At 35.2% G+C, this 17,756-nt stretch overlaps 1 protein-coding gene and 1 long non-coding RNA gene across 2 annotated transcripts in view; one reads left to right on the top strand and one right to left on the bottom strand.

The window, feature by feature from the left end:
* Positions 1-17,756, top strand: part of LOC128660672 (cadherin-6-like) — a 519,409-nt gene that overhangs the window by 243,931 nt on the left and 257,722 nt on the right. The gene's annotated exons all lie outside the window — the stretch shown is intronic.
* On the bottom strand, positions 834-2,054 carry LOC128660673 (uncharacterized). The gene is made up of 3 exons (XR_008402572.1): positions 2,001-2,054; positions 1,450-1,503; positions 834-1,019 (listed from the first exon to the last, which is right to left on the bottom strand). It is a non-coding gene; the product is annotated as an uncharacterized LOC128660673 (long non-coding RNA).

A 17,756-nucleotide genomic window follows, 5' to 3' on the forward strand; every position in this document is an offset into this window, starting at 1 on the left:
AGCAATTTAAAAATTCAATTTAGACTGTGGTAGGCACACCTATCCTTAAACATTTTGGCATTGAGGACAAGCTGTGTAAACATAGCAACCAGAAGAAATTACATTCCCACTGGGTTAGACAAGAGATAATGTATCCACATTTGGACATAAAATTTTGGATCCAAGTAGTGGTGTTTGGTATATGTAGTGATATCCAATTAAAGGGACACTGAACCTAAATATTTAATGGACTGATTCAGATAGAGCATGACATGACAAATCTTTAGAAATTACACATATTCATTATATGTTTTAATTGTCAAGCTATATTTTGAATGCAAGAATGTTGGTTTTTATGGAAGCCAATATTTGTTGATGAACCTTGTTTGTGCATGCTGGTTGATGGATACATTCATCCAACAATAAAGAAATGATGGCCACATTTATTTTATTGTTTAAACTAATTATAGGAATAAGTTGTTTTCAATAAATATATCAAGAGAATGACGAATAATTCATAAGAGTATTCTATGATACATTGGCTTAACATTGCATGCTGGATTTGAATCACAATTTAACCAATTGAACTTCACTGTACCTTTAAGTATCTTATAAAGTGTATTTAGAATGATACTTACAGCTGTGCCTGGGAAGGACAATCTGACACCCAGGACAATGAAGGTTTAAACAGGGGGAAGGGATGGGATTGGCTCGGGGAGGGATGGGAATGGCTTGGGGAGTGGTGAGCTGCTGCTCCAGGGTAGGCCGTACAGCTGGGGAGTGGGGAGTTTGGGTCTGGGCAGCTGTACGGGCCAGAATACGGGGAGAGCGGCGAAGGGGGGTGTATGGGCGTTTTTTGGGAGGGACAGGATATGAAATATGGGAAGGGCTGGCAGTGGTCGGGGCATGGTCATGGGTTTGGTGATGGGAAGGGCTCTGGGTGTGTGCAGAGGTGTGGCCATGGTCAGGGGTGTGTGCACGGGGAGGGGTCTGTGACTGGGCAGGGGCGGAATCCAGATGACCAGAAGTGGTGGATCCATCTGAAAATGTAAAATAAATATATTAACATCTCATACATCCTGACATCAAATCAACGCATTTAAAATTGATTATGTTTTCAATATACCTCGAAGTGTGTTTGAATCTGTAAACTATTCTGAAATGAGGATATGGTATCTATATAGGCACTCAGATGAATCTCAATGACTGTCTGTACAATGTGAAACTTATTATTGTGTTTTGGCATGGAATATGCATGTGACATAATGATGGCATGAATTATATATTCTTAAAAAAATATATACAAGCAGATTTTCATGCTGCCTGATATAGAAAGGGGGCAGTAGTGTATTTGAACAGACAAATAATATTCCTTTTTAAAGGGAAAAAGCTGTAGACTTTGAATGTCTTCAATAAAATGATTTCAAAAAAAGAAACATGTTGGAAACATGATAGATATATTTCACATACCATCAGACTCCAAGGCAGCCTCTTCCTCCTCCATCCCACATGTGACATCAATCTCTGTAAAACATAACATGTTGTGTACACCTTAAGATCAGATATTATAACATATGTTACTGTTGCTCAAATACGCACATCAATGTTGCATTAAAGATATACACACACAAAGTTATGATTTACATCATTTTGATGGAGCATACAAATGACAATAGATTTGTTATTGTCAATAAATCAGAATCTTAATGTATTGTTTGTCTTAATGTTAAATTCATAAAAGCATAGTACATAGAACATTTAAGATTTCTCATGTGTGTATCACTTGATGACTGTTGTTAAAAAAATTAAAAAATGAAAAAAACATATGTTAGACATCTTATGAATAACAAATGTGTAGAATAATAAAGTAGAAATTATTAATCGCTCAATATAAAAAATAAATATATAATCAGAAGATAAATTCTATGATTTTTTATAATGTTATGCTTCATCGGAATCATGATCATAATATTGATTAGCAATACACCTTCAATTACATATAAATGAGTCAATGGACTTACCAGGAGCCCGCAAAGGCGGCTCTATGTCACTGCTGGATTCCTGTGGGCTCCCCACACCAACTCTCTCTATGAATGATATAGATATATATTATTAAACACATTTTGGATATCACTAAATCACATCTGTCTAGAATTTTAACATTAATCAACTTTAAAATGTGAATAATAGAGCAGTCATTACACCAGAAAATGCTTGATTGAATCAAGGGGATTCTGTAAACATATCTGTATTCAACATATGTTTAATGTCAGACTACATTAGACATCAAATTCATCTCAGATGCTGCTATTGCATATCTAAATATACCCAATGATCAATGTTCTTAACCCTTTAAGGACACAGCTTTCACTTAGCTCAATTGTTTTATGACGGAATAATTCCGTCATATGTCCTTAAGAAGTTACAAGAATACACACAAACCACATATTGAGGAGCATCTGTTGACAAATCTAAACAAACATGTGTCACATCGAGCCATTTTTTCAATGTACAGTAATCTTGTTTAGGACACAACACATATTTATCACAATACATAACAAACTTTATTATTACTAATATGTAATCATGGTGCTGTTAGAGTATGCAGATATATATAAAGTAACTCCAACAGATAATTAGATTTATATATCAATAGTTTTTAATAAAAATAATGTAATGATGAATGAATCTATTTTGTCTTAAAGGGACACTGACATGATTAATTTAAATAATTGATTTCTATGTTCAAACTGTAAAAAATGATTTAACATTGACTCCTATTATAATTCGAATGTTGTTCGATATTAATCTTAAAGGCAGATAAGGAATATTGGATTCAATAAATATTGTTTGTTGAAGGTATCCACCAATCATCAATATAAACCCAGGTTGGTCAACAAATATTTAGATGCACATAAACGTACTTTCTTTATTTTAAACTACATTTAGCAATAGAATATGTCACATATGATGATAGTATTATATTTTATGTTTATTAATATTGCATACTGTATGTGAAAGACAATATTAATAATTGTAGTTCAGTATCCCTTTAATCTAAAATTAAATAGATTCCACAATGTTGTTGTTTGTTAATGAATTATCTACTCCATATGTTGATGTAATGAATGGTATTGAGCATGCAATTAAAATCAAATATGTTATTTAAGTATATCCGAATAATTATATAATTTTCATCTATTAAATAGACATTACATATAAATATAGAACAATGTGTATTTAGTATGTAATGTTCATTCCATGTTTCTAAGACAAATGTCAATTAAAATGAGACATACCATACTGTGACAAGCCCTGGCTTGAGGATCCAGCAGCCACATCCATATCTGTAATATATTAAATGAGGATTGCATATCATTAATACTAATCATGCCATGTTTAAAATATTTACATTAATAACAAATCAATAGAAAAATATTAATCCTTTGGTAGTCCCATGAGTTAATAGTTTCCGCAATTTAATGAATGATAAATATATCCTGGACTCTTATTTTCAATCAGTTGTGTTGTTTACTGTATCTTTAAGAATATATGCTTGTTATTACATAATCATCAATTGATGGCCATATGTTATAATTTATTAGTATTATTCGTTTTTTATTAGATATAATATTTAAAATAAGAATACTGTATTCTTCACTAATCTAAGATTTTCCATTTAATTTTTAACAACATGTATAAAGCAATGCCACTTTCCGCAAACCCATGTTAACGTGGATGAGAAATGCCATTTTCGCGATCATTGCGCAATGATTCCAAGCGGAATTACGCATCCGTCATTTGACCAACATGTATAAAGCAATGCCACTTTCCGCAAACCCATGTTAACGTGGATGAGAAATGCCATTTTCGCGATCATTGCGCAATGATTCCAAGCGGAATTACGCATCCGTCATTTGACCAACATGTATAAAGCAATGCCACTTTCCGCAAACCCATGTTAACGTGGATGAGAAATGCCATTTTCGCGATCATTGCGCAATGATTCCAAGCGGAATTACGCATCCGTCATTTGACCAACATGTATAAAGCAATGCCACTTTCCGCAAACCCATGTTAACGTGGATGCGAAATTACATTTCCGCTCTGTGACGCATATTCTGTAGAGCGCAAGAAACATCATTCCAATTTCATGTATCACTAATGTAAAATCAGATATCTAAACATCATATGTAGTGTATGTTGTGAGATCTGTATAGGTTTAGTATCTGACTAAATACAATTTTTGGATTTTTAACATTATAAATATTATATGAAGTTGGATAATTACCTGGTTCAGATTCTCTATCGGGTCCTCCCAGGCCACCGGACGGAGAAGCATCTGCCCTGTCCCCCGCGTCAGGACTTTCAGATCCCGCAGCTGGGAGGGAAGAAGAGGAGGCCGAGGATGGCGAGGATCTAAATCTTTTGGGGACACGGAGATTGAGGAGCTCGCATAAAGTCACCTCATAAGGGAGTAGGTACAGTTTCCGCGGGGCCTTTCTTTGGCCCCCTCTTTTACGGGCTTGTACCCAGTCCCTTATGAGGTTGACTTTTTTCGATAAACGCAACCTCATATCTCCGAATCTCCTCATGATCTGATCCTGGGTCCTCTGGACGTCACACACCAATCTAACCGCATTGGTGATAGACTCCCAGAGGGCCTTCTTAACAGGCGCATCTGTCGAGCTCCTCTTGTTCCCAAACAGCTGGGGATAAAAGTCCTTGACGGCGTGGACCAGTGCAGCGCTCTCCTCCTTGGTGAACCTGGGAACTGACATGCCTGCTGGGTTGTATAATAATAATATATATTGCCTGCAGGCATTAGAGAACTGACAAAGATGGCAACGTGTAATGGACTTTTATATGGTGAAGTAAACATGAGATGCACCATGGGACAATTTATCTGTACATCTGATTGGATAAAAGTTTGAAATATTGTTATAATGTCTGTGAGACCATCCTGACTCAAGTTGTGTTTGTGTGATGAACTCTGATTGGCCGTTCCTTAATGTTTCATATCTTAGTAACTTCCTTACACATACCGCTTGGTGGTGCTGTAACTTCATTTTTCATGTAGACTTATTTGTAACTCATGGGCCTGTCATGCGGATATGTGTGACGCAGATTTAATATCCGTGATCCGTGAAATATTAATGATTAAATACTCTTTAAAATCTAATCCTGTCACATTATTAATGTTGTAGAAATTTCTCGGTTTAATAACGGTCTGTTTCTTTAATACAAATACACATTTAATATTGTATGTCTTTATTGTTCTTTAAATAAATTTATTGTGAAGTATTGACATTGCTCTATTAAATGTATTTATAATGCACATTGATTGTGTGCTATTGCGTGACATTACACTAATGTTTAAATATGCTAATCTGGTGTTTGAAGATGCGTTTCCCACGCAATATTTATTAATGTTAAAATTCCGGGAAGAATGTCAGTAACTTTGATAATCTGTTTATAAATGTTAAACTACAGCTTTGTTATTCGCAAATAAACCTCGAGCTTGTATTTCTCTGAAGTGCTCATATATGTTATTGTGCAATGGCGTCTTTAGTTTTAAAGAGACATTACAAACAATTGTATCAAATGATCTGTAGAGATAGAAGATTGTTTAGACTTTAAAATGTAAATCATTTTCTCTTAGTATTTATATATCTTCAACATAAGAAATTTAAATGCACATGGTTGAGCCAATCACATAAGGCATCTCTGTGCATCCACCAATCTTCATCTACTGAGCCTATCTCGATATGCTTTTCAAGCAAAGTATGTAAAGATAGGAAGAGAAGTAAATACACTATTTCAAGCTCTTAAAGGGACACTGTCCAAAAAAATTTACCATTGGTGATTGAGCATGAAATGTTAATCAACTTTATTATTTAATACGATTATCAAATGTTAAGTTATCTTGTTATGTTTCTTTGAAAAACAATAATGATATTTTATATTACGGACAATTGTTTAATAAAAACCTGGGTTGTCCTTGACGATTGTTGCATCAATTATTCCAAACAATCAAGTTCTGTCCAGAGTACTGAAGCAAATAAATTAGCTATTTACTGCCTTATTTCTAAAGTAATGATAGCAACATCACAATGAGCATTCATAATATGAGACAAGTTTTAAACTTGATTAAAATAGAATACTCATTCAGAATGTATAAATCTTTGTTTTTTTAAATGGCTACCTTTAAGTATATTTTGAGTTCATGTCCCTTTAAATAAACATTTCACAATAATGCTTAATATATCATAAACCTAGGCACCTTCCTTTTGCTAAATGAGTCTAACATATGAGTAAAGCAAATTTAGATTAACTTCTAGATTGTTTTACACACTGACTGAAATATATTTATTAAATGAGGTCTTTTTTAGCCTTCAGCGTAGAGGGACATTAAGCTATATGTTATGTATGCATTTTGTATCATAATCTTATATTTGACCAACTTTATATGTTTTGTTATTCAATTATTATATTGTAATTATATATATTCGTGGATTAAATACATCTCTACATAGGCTATTTTGATGCTGATTGTTGTTTGCATATAGATGCCTTATATCATTGACTAAGATATGTGCATTTATTTTTATTTTAACAAGTATATTTAAAGACTGAATGTAATTCTATAGTACATTCTAAATATGTTTAAATTCTTGTATGATATTTGTAACAATGTATACAAAATATACATTTTGAATGACCCCTTTAAGGACCCAAACATATTGTATTTTGATTTAACATTGACAAAATAAACTAAAGGGGAAATTACATTCTATATAGATATTTGATGTCTAACCCAAGAGGTAAGATTGTAATAAATACATAATATTACTAAGTATAGTTAAATGACTCCACTAGAAAATTACATAGATTAACCTGGCATCCAATAACTAATTATTAAAAATTATAAAGTTAAATGACCTACCATTTATAAATGTAATAATTGTAAAATATTTTCTAATAATGTTTTGAGATACCTAAGGAAGATACATGATCTTATACAATTCTTTTTACATTCAACAACACTGTCACTTTCATGTAATTGAACCACTTCACCTTATTAAATGTTAAAACAATCATAATATTAATACATATCCTAAATATTTTTAATATATACTTTTTCAATATAAAAGCATTGAAGAATATGACTCCCCAATTAATGTTAAAATATATCTTTTAATATTCTCTGAAGAATTTTATTTTCTACTATTAATGCATTATTTTCTCTTATGCATGTGCTTGTCAAATAGCCAACTATCAGTCATGGGAGTCCAAGTTTTATTTATTTACAGATTATATTGATATATATTAGAATCTGCTAAAAAAAAAATATATATATTTAATAGAAAATAATTAAATATTCCATGAAGTCATCAGATGCCAATCTGAAATGACAAATAATAAAAATGGAACAAAGTTAATACACACGTTGTAAAATATTCATAAAATACATTTAAAATCATATGGTGTCTATGCTCTAACTTTGATCAACATTTTTTACACATAATCATTACATTCATTTTAAATTAATGAAATACATACACCATTATATTGTTGATTAAAAATAATATTTAAATTTCAAAAATTAAATTTATACATAATAATGTATATCACATGTAAACAATATATGTATGCTGAACATAAATGTAATATTTCATGTCCATTCAAATACCTCTATATCAACTATAATATGTATTCCTTTTTCTGATTGTGATCCCTAAATATCTAATTAAGAACTAAATATGACTAATGTATGTAAGCTACTAATATTCTACAGTCTTCACTAGCATGCATTGGTACACCAACCTGGACAATGCATGGTCTTTGAATGTCAATTCAGGGGTAAACAGTTGATCTTCAATAGGTGTCTTATTCATCAGTTCATTAAATAGAGGACTGGGAAATACCATCTAAAAAGGAAAATCATCTAAGTGTCTGATTGTGATCCCTAAATATCTAATTAAGAACTAAATATGACTAATGTATGTAAGCTACTAATATTCTACAGTCTTCACTAGCATGCATTGGTACACCAACCTGGACAATGCATGGTCTTTGAATGTCAATTCAGGGGTAAACAGTTGATCTTCAATAGGTGTCTTATTCATCAGTTCATTAAATAGAGGACTGGGAAATACCATCTAAAAAGGAAAATCATCTAAGTGTCTGATTGTGATCCCTAAATATCTAATTAAGAACTAAATATGACTAATGTATGTAAGCTACTAATATTCTACAGTCTTCACTAGCATGCATTGGTACACCAACCTGGACAATGCATGGTCTTTGAATGTCAATTCAGGGGTAAACAGTTGATCTTCAATAGGTGTCTTATTCATCAGTTCATTAAATAGAGGACTGGGAAATACCATCTACAAAATAGAAAATCATCTAAGTGTCTCCAATAGGATGTCTCCACAGCCTTATTCTATCAAATAGTTTGCACTTACCATGTGAACATGTCTTTGTATGGTTTTCAAGGTCAGCAGAATTTAAATATGCCAGACATGATCCCATTGGTATACTTCAATTTCAATCTTGGCTTTTTCCCCACTGTCAGTCTTGGAAATCTTCACTGTCAGGCTTCAAATTGTTCCCTTTCAGTCTTTATATTAAGTCATCTCCCTAATGTAAGAAATTATATATAAAGATTTCATACAAGTGTGTGAATCAGTTCTGTACCCCTCTCCCACCCCCCATTTCATAATAAATATCTATCACTAGCTTACTAAGCCTGTGTATGAACCTGTGTTATTTTCTATCAAGTGTGAAGATGAGTCATATTGAGCAGAACAAACCTCTGTGTGACATTGAACCATAGTCATTCTAGAGTATCCCTTTCTGATTATGTACATAAGTAATGTGTAAACAAAGTTATATTTTTAAAAATGTATGCCATATTATGTATTTGTGTACAAATCATGCCAGCAACAGTCCATACATTTCTACTTACCATCTGATGTCCTCTATAAAAACCAGGTGGCAAAGACTCGCTATAGGACCCAATGCCCAGAGCATCACCTATATTATGAGAAATAAATATTATTCTAACATTTGATCAATACTAACATGTTTGCACAATTCTCTACTTGTCATTTCCCTAGAGTTCACATCTATTGAAAATACTCCAGTGTAACTTCTATTATTTACCGTCTAAAGTGGCGGTTGATGACGTCTGCTCTGACATCAAGTCCCTCGTCCTGGAATTCCCCCTCTAGAACAGGATCATCCTCCTCATCTCTGAGGAGGTCTCTGTCCACCGGGACGGCCTGCAGCATCCCAGCCCGCTGTGCAATATTATGCAGGACGCTACAGGCTACAACGATCTTAGCCACCTTCTTTGGGTTGTACTGGAGTGCTCCTCCAGAACGGTCCAGGCACCTGAATCTCATCTTCAGGAGCCCGAACATCCTTTCAACCACCGCCCTGGTTCTCTTATGAGCCCTATTGTAGCGCTCCTCAGACACATCAGTTGGGCTACGCAAGGGGGTAATGAGCCAAGGCCGGCTCATGTACCCAGAATCACCTATAAATTTAGAACAGAACATAATTCAAACAGAATACTTAAACTAGTATATTGTTGTATAAATATATTTTTTAAAAACCATAATCCATATTAAAAGTTGTCAGAAACATAAAGAAATTAAAAAAAATTATATATAAATCTGTATCTAGCCATTTCATCTAAGCCATGCTACATATGCATATTTCTCCTAAACCAAACCTTGTGTAAAATGCTAACTACATGTTTACATTGCATTCTCTATATGAACACTTAAGGTAAGACATGCTACATATCTGCATTTCAATAAAACTAGACATTAGCAGAAATAGACAATGACAGGGTTAAATTGCATGAGATAATATCTTGCTATTTCATCTAAGCCATGCTACATATGCGTATTTCTCCTAAAACAAACCTTGTGTAAAATGCTAACTACATGTTTACATTGCATTCTCTATATGAACACTTAAGGTAAGACATGCTACATATCTGCATTTCAATAAAACTAGACATTAGCAGAAAAAGACAATGACAGGGTTAAATTGCATGAGATAATATCTTGCCATTTCATCTAAGACATGCTACATATGCGTATTTCTCCTAAACCAAACCTTGTGTAAAATGCTAACTACATGTTTACATTGCATTCTCTATATGAACACTTAAGGTAAGACATGCTACATATCTGCATTTCAATAAAACTAGACATTAGCAGAAAAAGACAATGACAGGGTTAAATTGCATGAGATAATATCTTGCCATTTCATCTAAGACATGCTACATATGCGTATTTCTCCTAAACCAAACCTTGTGTAAAATGCTAACTACATGTTTACATTGCATTCTCTATATGAACACTTAAGGTAAGACATGCTACATATCTGCATTTCAATAAAACTAGACATTAGCAGAAAAAGACAATGACAGGGTTAAATTGCATGAGATAATATCTTGCCATTTCATCTAAGACATGCTACATATGCGTATTTCTCCTAAACCAAACCTTGTGTAAAATGCTAACTACATGTTTACATTGCATTCTCTATATGAACACTTAAGGTAAGACATGCTACATATCTGCATTTCAATAAAACTAGACATTAGCAGAAAAAGACAATGACAGGGTTAAATTGCATGAGATAATATCTTGCCATTTCATCTAAGACATGCTACATATGCGTATTTCTCCTAAACCAAACCTTGTGTAAAATGCTAACTACATGTTTACATTGCATTCTCTATCTGAACACTTAAGGTAAGACATGCTACATATCTGCATTTCAATAAAAATAGACATTAGCGTCGGTAAATAACAAATGGTTAAATTTAATCCTATAGCTGAACATGACGCTAACAGTTAAAAAATACAGGGGCAATTGTCAAAATAATTAACCATGTTGTGCACTAATACTCACCAACGAGATAACCAGGGGGCATTTGTCTTTCCTCAAACTGTCTCCACAGGGACGACAGAGAGAGGATGCGGGCATCATGACAAGCACCTCCAAAATTCGCATACACATGCATAATCCTCATCCGTGCGTCACAAACATACTGCACGTTGAGGCTATGAAAATGTTTGCGATTTCTGAAGGGCAAGTCATCAATTGGAGCACGCAGCGCAATGTGGGTACAATCAATGGCTCCCAAGACATTGGGCAATTGAGCAATATCAAAGAATTCCCGCTTCAGGCGCCTCCAATCACCATCATTCTGTGGGAATCCTATGTATTGCTTACTGATACGTACCATGGCGTTCAGAAAGTTATCAAACACCCCAGAGAATGTACCTTGAGCCAGGCCATGCATGTACAGTTCTCCGGATTGAAAACTCCCGGAGGCCAGGACGTATAGACAGCTTAGCATCTTACTCATGGGGGGAACAGCAGTCCTTATTTGTATACGTGGCTCCAAATGAGGTTTAAGAAGATCGTAAAGGCCAATGAGCTGTTCGCGATCGAGCCGATACTTATCAAAAACCTCAAAGTCACTCATGTTTTCCAAGGTGGGTCTCACCCTGTAGACACGAGGACCTCGAACCAGACGACCCCTTCGTCTCGGTCTGAGCCGCCGAGGCTGCCTGATTCGACCAACAGCTAGTTCGCCAATAGCACCACCAGCAGCGTCTACCATGTCATCGTCATCCATCTTTCAAAACAGCGTAACAAGGTAAGCACTTGATCTGATGTGGATCACAAGTGATGCATTGGCCATGTTGTTTGGGGGATTTATAGTACAATTAGTCCAATGGTAGTGAGTTTGTAATGATTGCTGATTGTATTCACCTGTTTGTATGTGAGCGGCGCCAATGCTTTGACAGTGGGCGTTTATTTGTTGTTTGCTGAAATGTTAGTTTCAAACAATGATTCTCAATGTGAAAGTGTCAAATATCACACATACAGTGCATGTTTGTAATGTTTGATCATATGCGTAATCAATATTTCCTAAACGCGATGTTATAGTAACAAGCACACGTCCAGGCTAACATGAATGAAAGTGCATAGTTGTGTATAATGTGCATCGAATGTGATCGATCAATGTTGCTGCAATATTGTTTGTAAATGATAAAGTAACATCTGTAGTATTGTATATATAAGTGATTTCAGAGCTGTCAATATTGTATGCGTCCCTTTCAAATCGCAATAATAATTCAGAACTTCCCGTCTGTCATCTGTAGTATTGTATATATAAGTGATTGCCGAGCTGTCAATATTGTACGCGTCCCTTTCAAATCGCAATAATAATTCCGAAATTCCCGTCTGCCATCTGTAGTATTGTATATATAAGTGATTGCCGAGCTGTCAATATTGTATGCGTCCCTTTCAAATCGCACTAATACTGAATAACTTCCGGCTGTCATCTGTAGTATTGTATATATAAGTGATTGCTGAGATGTCAATATTGTATGCGTCCCTTTCAAATCGCACTAATACTGAATAACTTCCGGCTGTCATCTGTAGTATTGTATATATAAGTGATTGCTGAGATGTCAATATTGTATGCGTCCCTTTCAAATCGCACTAATACTGAATAACTTCCGGCTGTCATCTGTAGTATTGTATATATAAGTGATTGCTGAGATGTCAATATTGTATGCGTCCCTTTCAAATCGCACTAATACTGAATAACTTCCGGCTGTCATCTGTAGTATTGTATATATAAGTGATTGCCGAGATGTGAATATTGTACGCGTCCCTTTCAAATCGCACTAATACTGAATAACTTCCGGCTGTCATCTGTAGTATTATATATATAATTGATTTTCGATCTGACGATATTGTATGCGTCCCATAAAAATTGCACGAATACTGAATAACTTCCGGCTGTCATCTGTAGTATTATATATATAATTGATTTTCGATCTGACGATATTGTATGCGTCCCATAAAAATTGCACGAATACTGAATAACTTCCGGCTGTCATCTGTAGTATTATATATATAATTGATGTGCGATCTGACAATATTTCTGAATTGTCCCATTGAAATCTCCATAATAATGCTGTTCAAAAGTGTGTTTTACGTATATGTTGTATTGTAGTATTGAGTGTTAAAGTTCCTAAAGGGGCGGTACAGTGGTGAATCTGTGATGTGTATGGTTGAATCTTCTAATGACGTCATGATATTATTAACCTGCCTATGTAGTTGTGAAATCCTCATTGTGTTGTTGTATTGTGCTACATTGTTATTGTGTGCTGAATAAAATCTAAATGTGTGCTTTGTGGTTGCGTGATGGGTGATGCGTGTTATGTACATGTACGTATATATTGTGATTGTGTCCCACATATGCTGACTTGTATATAGCGGTCTGGCATTGTTGTTCCTTCCCATAAAGTGACATCTGTAATCTGGTGTAATGATGTTCGTGTTGTACGTAATTCCTAATGGTTTCTGGTGATGGAATCATGATGTTAAAAGTACAGTAAAATCCATATGTTGTGTTTTGTGATTCCTAGAGAGAATGTAATGTGTTTTTCCCCCATCATTTGAATGCACATGTATGAGTGAATGTTAAAAGTAATGTATGTGCATCCATGAGTGATCATGTGTTAAGCCTATGTAGATATGCAGTTGCTGCAAGCATATGAGTTGAATAACAGAAATGCAATAATAAAGGTAAATGAGAGATGTTTCCCATTGTGTAGTGTTTGTGAATCCAGAAATGTGTATTGATTTTTATTTTAATTGTAAATGTAATTTTATTGAAATAATAATGTGTTACTAGTGATGGGGATTTGTAGTTGATGTAATCTAAAAGTGTTAAAAATATTTATGGTGTGGTGAATATTTAATATTAAAAAACATAAGTCCACCATAGGGAAATAGTCATTTCTTTATCTATTTATCATAGCTGGGTCTAACGCATGAAATCATGTATTTTCTAGCGCTGGTATTTGGAGTTTTTCAGTCTACGCTATTTGCGTGCGTTAGGGAAATGAGGGTTTCGCGTGCACGAGCACGTCTTCCCAATAGAAGTCAATGGAGGCTCCAAAGATTTCTATATTTTTTTTTCTAAGACTGGTTTTCCTCGTAAAGTGAGTGACGTCATGAGCTTGTGTGAAAAAGTCGCTAAATCGTGTTCTTTTTGTAATAAATAAATATTTTGTGTATGTAATGTGGTGTATATTGTTTGTATGCATCGATGAGTGTATGTTTGTGATAATGTTATTCGTTAGATGTAGGTATATGAGGGTCTTTTCCCGTATGTCCATGTAAGTCAATGGGAAAATGGATTTGTGTGGATTTTTTTCAAACACCCGAGATCTCGCAACTTTAATCCTTTGTATTTTAAAGAAAAAATAAAAAATACGATAAATAAAGATAGTGTTGTGTTTGTATGAGTGTAAGTGTACTTTGTGTAATATTTGTTTTGTGATTCGTGGATGTTTTTTTGTGCGGTATATGTTTACTACTGGGTCTGAGGTGGCGGTAGAAAGTTGAGCGTTAGGTGTATTTTGAGTCGCGGTAAATAAACTCTAAATACCGGAGTGCGTAAAAAACCCGCGTTAGGAGCCTCTAACGCTGGTTTTGACGGCTACCGCCGAACTCTAAATCTAGGCCCTAGAGCGTAAAATATTATGTATATTACATTTGAATATTGATTAATATAAACTTGAAATAAAGTTTAATACAATCAAAATTCAAATATTTCCACGTTTGAATGTTACATTCTGTTATACAGGGAGTGCAGAATTATTAGGCAAGTTGTATTTTTGAGGATTAATTTTATTATTGAACAACAACCATGTTCTCAATGAACCCAAAAAACTCATTAATATAAAAGCTGAATAGTTTTGGAAGTAGTTTTTAGTTTGTTTTTAGTTATAGCTATTTTAGGGGGATATCTGTGTGTGCAGGTGACTATTACTGTGCATAATTATTAGGCAACTTAACAAAAAACAAATATATACCCATTTCAATTATTTATTTTTACCAGTGAAACCAATATAACATCTCAACATTCACAAATATACATTTCTGACATTCAAAAACAAAACAAAAACAAATCAGTGACCAATATAGCCACCTTTCCTTGCAAGGACACTCAAAAGCCTGCCATCCATGGATTCTGTCAGTGTTTTGATCTGTTCACCATCAACATTGCGTGCAGCAGCAACCACAGCCTCCCAGACACTGTTCAGAGAGGTGTACTGTTTTCCCTCCTTGTAAATCTCACATTTGATGATGGACCACAGGTTCTCAATGGGGTTCAGATCAGGTGAACAAGGAGGCCATGTCATTAGATTTTCTTCTTTTATACCCTTTCTTGCCAGCCACGCTGTGGAGTACTTGGACGCGTGTGATGGAGCATTGTCCTGCATGAAAATCATGTTTTTCTTGAAGGATGCAGACTTCTTCCTGTACCACTGCTTGAAGAAGGTGTCTTCCAGAAACTGGCAGTAGGACTGGGAGTTGAGCTTGACTCCATCCTCAACCCGAAAAGGCCCCACAAGCTCATCTTTGATGATACCAGCCCAAACCAGTACTCCACCTCCACCTTGCTGGCGTCTGAGTCGGACTGGAGCTCTCTGCCCTTTACCAATCCAGCCACGGGCCCATCCATCTGGCCCATCAAGACTCACTCTCATTTCATCAGTCCATAAAACCTTAGAAAAATCAGTCTTGAGATATTTCTTGGCCCAGTCTTGACGTTTCAGCTTGTGTGTCTTGTTCAGTGGTGGTCGTCTTTCAGCCTTTCTTACCTTGGCCATGTCTCTGAGTATTGCACACCTTGTGCTTTTGGGCACTCCAGTGATGTTGCAGCTCTGAAATATGGCCAAACTGGTGGCAAGTGGCATCTTGGCAGCTGCACGCTTGACTTTTCTCAGTTCATGGGCAGTTATTTTGCGCCTTGGTTTTTCCACACGCTTCTTGCGACCCTGTTGACTATTTTGAATGAAACGCTTGATTGTTCGATGATCACGCTTCAGAAGCTTTGCAATTTTAAGAGTGCTGCATCCCTCTGCAAGATATCTCACTATTTTTGACTTTTCTGAGCCTGTCAAGTCCTTCTTTTGACCCATTTTGCCAAAGGAAAGGAAGTTGCCTAATAATTATGCACACCTGATATAGGGTGTTGATGTCATTAAACCACACCCCTTCTCATTACAGAGATGCACATCACCTAATATGCTTAATTGGTAGTAGGCTTTCGAGCCTATACAGCTTGGAGTAAGACAACATGCATAAAGAGGATGATGTGGTCAAAATACTCATTTGCCTAATAATTCTGCACTCCCAGTATATTCAATAATTTAATTTTACATGGGAAAAGGTATAATTAACTTACCCCTAGATTTAGAGTTTGGCGGTAGCCGTCAAAACCAGCGTTAGAGGCTCCTAATGCTGGTTTTTACCGCCCGCTGGTATTTGGAGTCAGTCATTAAAGGGTCTAACGCTCACTTTGCAGCCGTGACTTTTCCATACCGCAGATCCCCCTAAGCCATTTGCGTATCCTATCTTTTCAATGGGATCTTTCTAACGCTGGTATTTAGAGTCTTGGCTGAAGTGAGCTTTAGAACTCTAACGACAAAACTCCAGCCGCAGAAAAAAACCCGGAGTTAAGAGCTTTTTGGGCTAACGCCGGTTCATAAAGCTCTTAACTACAGTGCTCTAAAGTACACTAACACCCATAAACTACCTATGTACCCCTAAACCGAGGCCCCCCCCCACATCGCCGCCACTCGATGAAATTTTTTTAACCCCTAATCTGCTGACCGCACACCGCTGCCAGCTACGTTATACTTATGTACCCCTAATCTGCTGCCCCTAACACCGCCGACCCCTATATTATATTTATTAACCCCTAATCTGCCCCCCCCCCAACGTTGCCGACACCTACCTACACTTATTAACCCCTAATCTGCCGACCGGACCTCGCCGCTACTATAATAAAGTTATTAACCCCTAATCCGCCTGACTCCCGCCTCAATAACCCTATAATAAATAGTATTAACCCCTAATCTGCCCTCCCTAACCTCACCGACACCAAACTTCAAGTATTAACCCCTAATCTGCTGACCGGATCTCACCGCTACTCTATTAAATTTATTAACCCCTAAAGCTAAGTCTAACCCTAACACTAACAACCCCCTAAGATAAATATAATTTTTATCTAACAAAATAAATTAACTCTTATTAAATAAATTATTCCTATTTAAAGCTAAATACTTACCTGTAAAATAAACCCTAATATAGCTACAATATAAATTATAATTATATTGTAGCTATTTTAGGATTAATATTTATTTTACAGGCAACTTTGTAATTATTTTAACCAGGTACAATAGCTATTAAATAGTTATTTACTATTTAATAGCTACCTAGTTAAAATAATTACAAAATTACCTGTAAAATAAATCCTAACCTAAGTTAAAATTAAACCTAACACTACACTATCAATAAATTAATTAAATAAAATACCTACAAACAAATACAATTAAATAAACTAACTAAAGTACAAAAAATAAAAAAAGAACTAAGTTACAAAAAATAAAACATAATTTATGCTTACCTGATAAATTTATTTCTCTTGTAGTGTGTTCAGTCCACGGGTCATCCATTACTTATGGGATATATTCTCCTTCCCAACAGGAAGTTGCAAGAGGATCACCCAAGCAGAGCTGCTATATAGCTCCTCCCCTCACATGTCATATCCAGTCATTCGACCGAAACAAGACGAGAAAGGAGAAACTATAAGGTGCAGTGGTGACTGGAGTTATAATTTTAAAATTTAGAACCTGCCTGAAAAA

Source organism: Bombina bombina, chromosome 5, assembly GCF_027579735.1.
Source record: "Bombina bombina isolate aBomBom1 chromosome 5, aBomBom1.pri, whole genome shotgun sequence".
In the NCBI taxonomy this organism is placed as follows: Eukaryota; Metazoa; Chordata; class Amphibia; order Anura; family Bombinatoridae; genus Bombina; species Bombina bombina.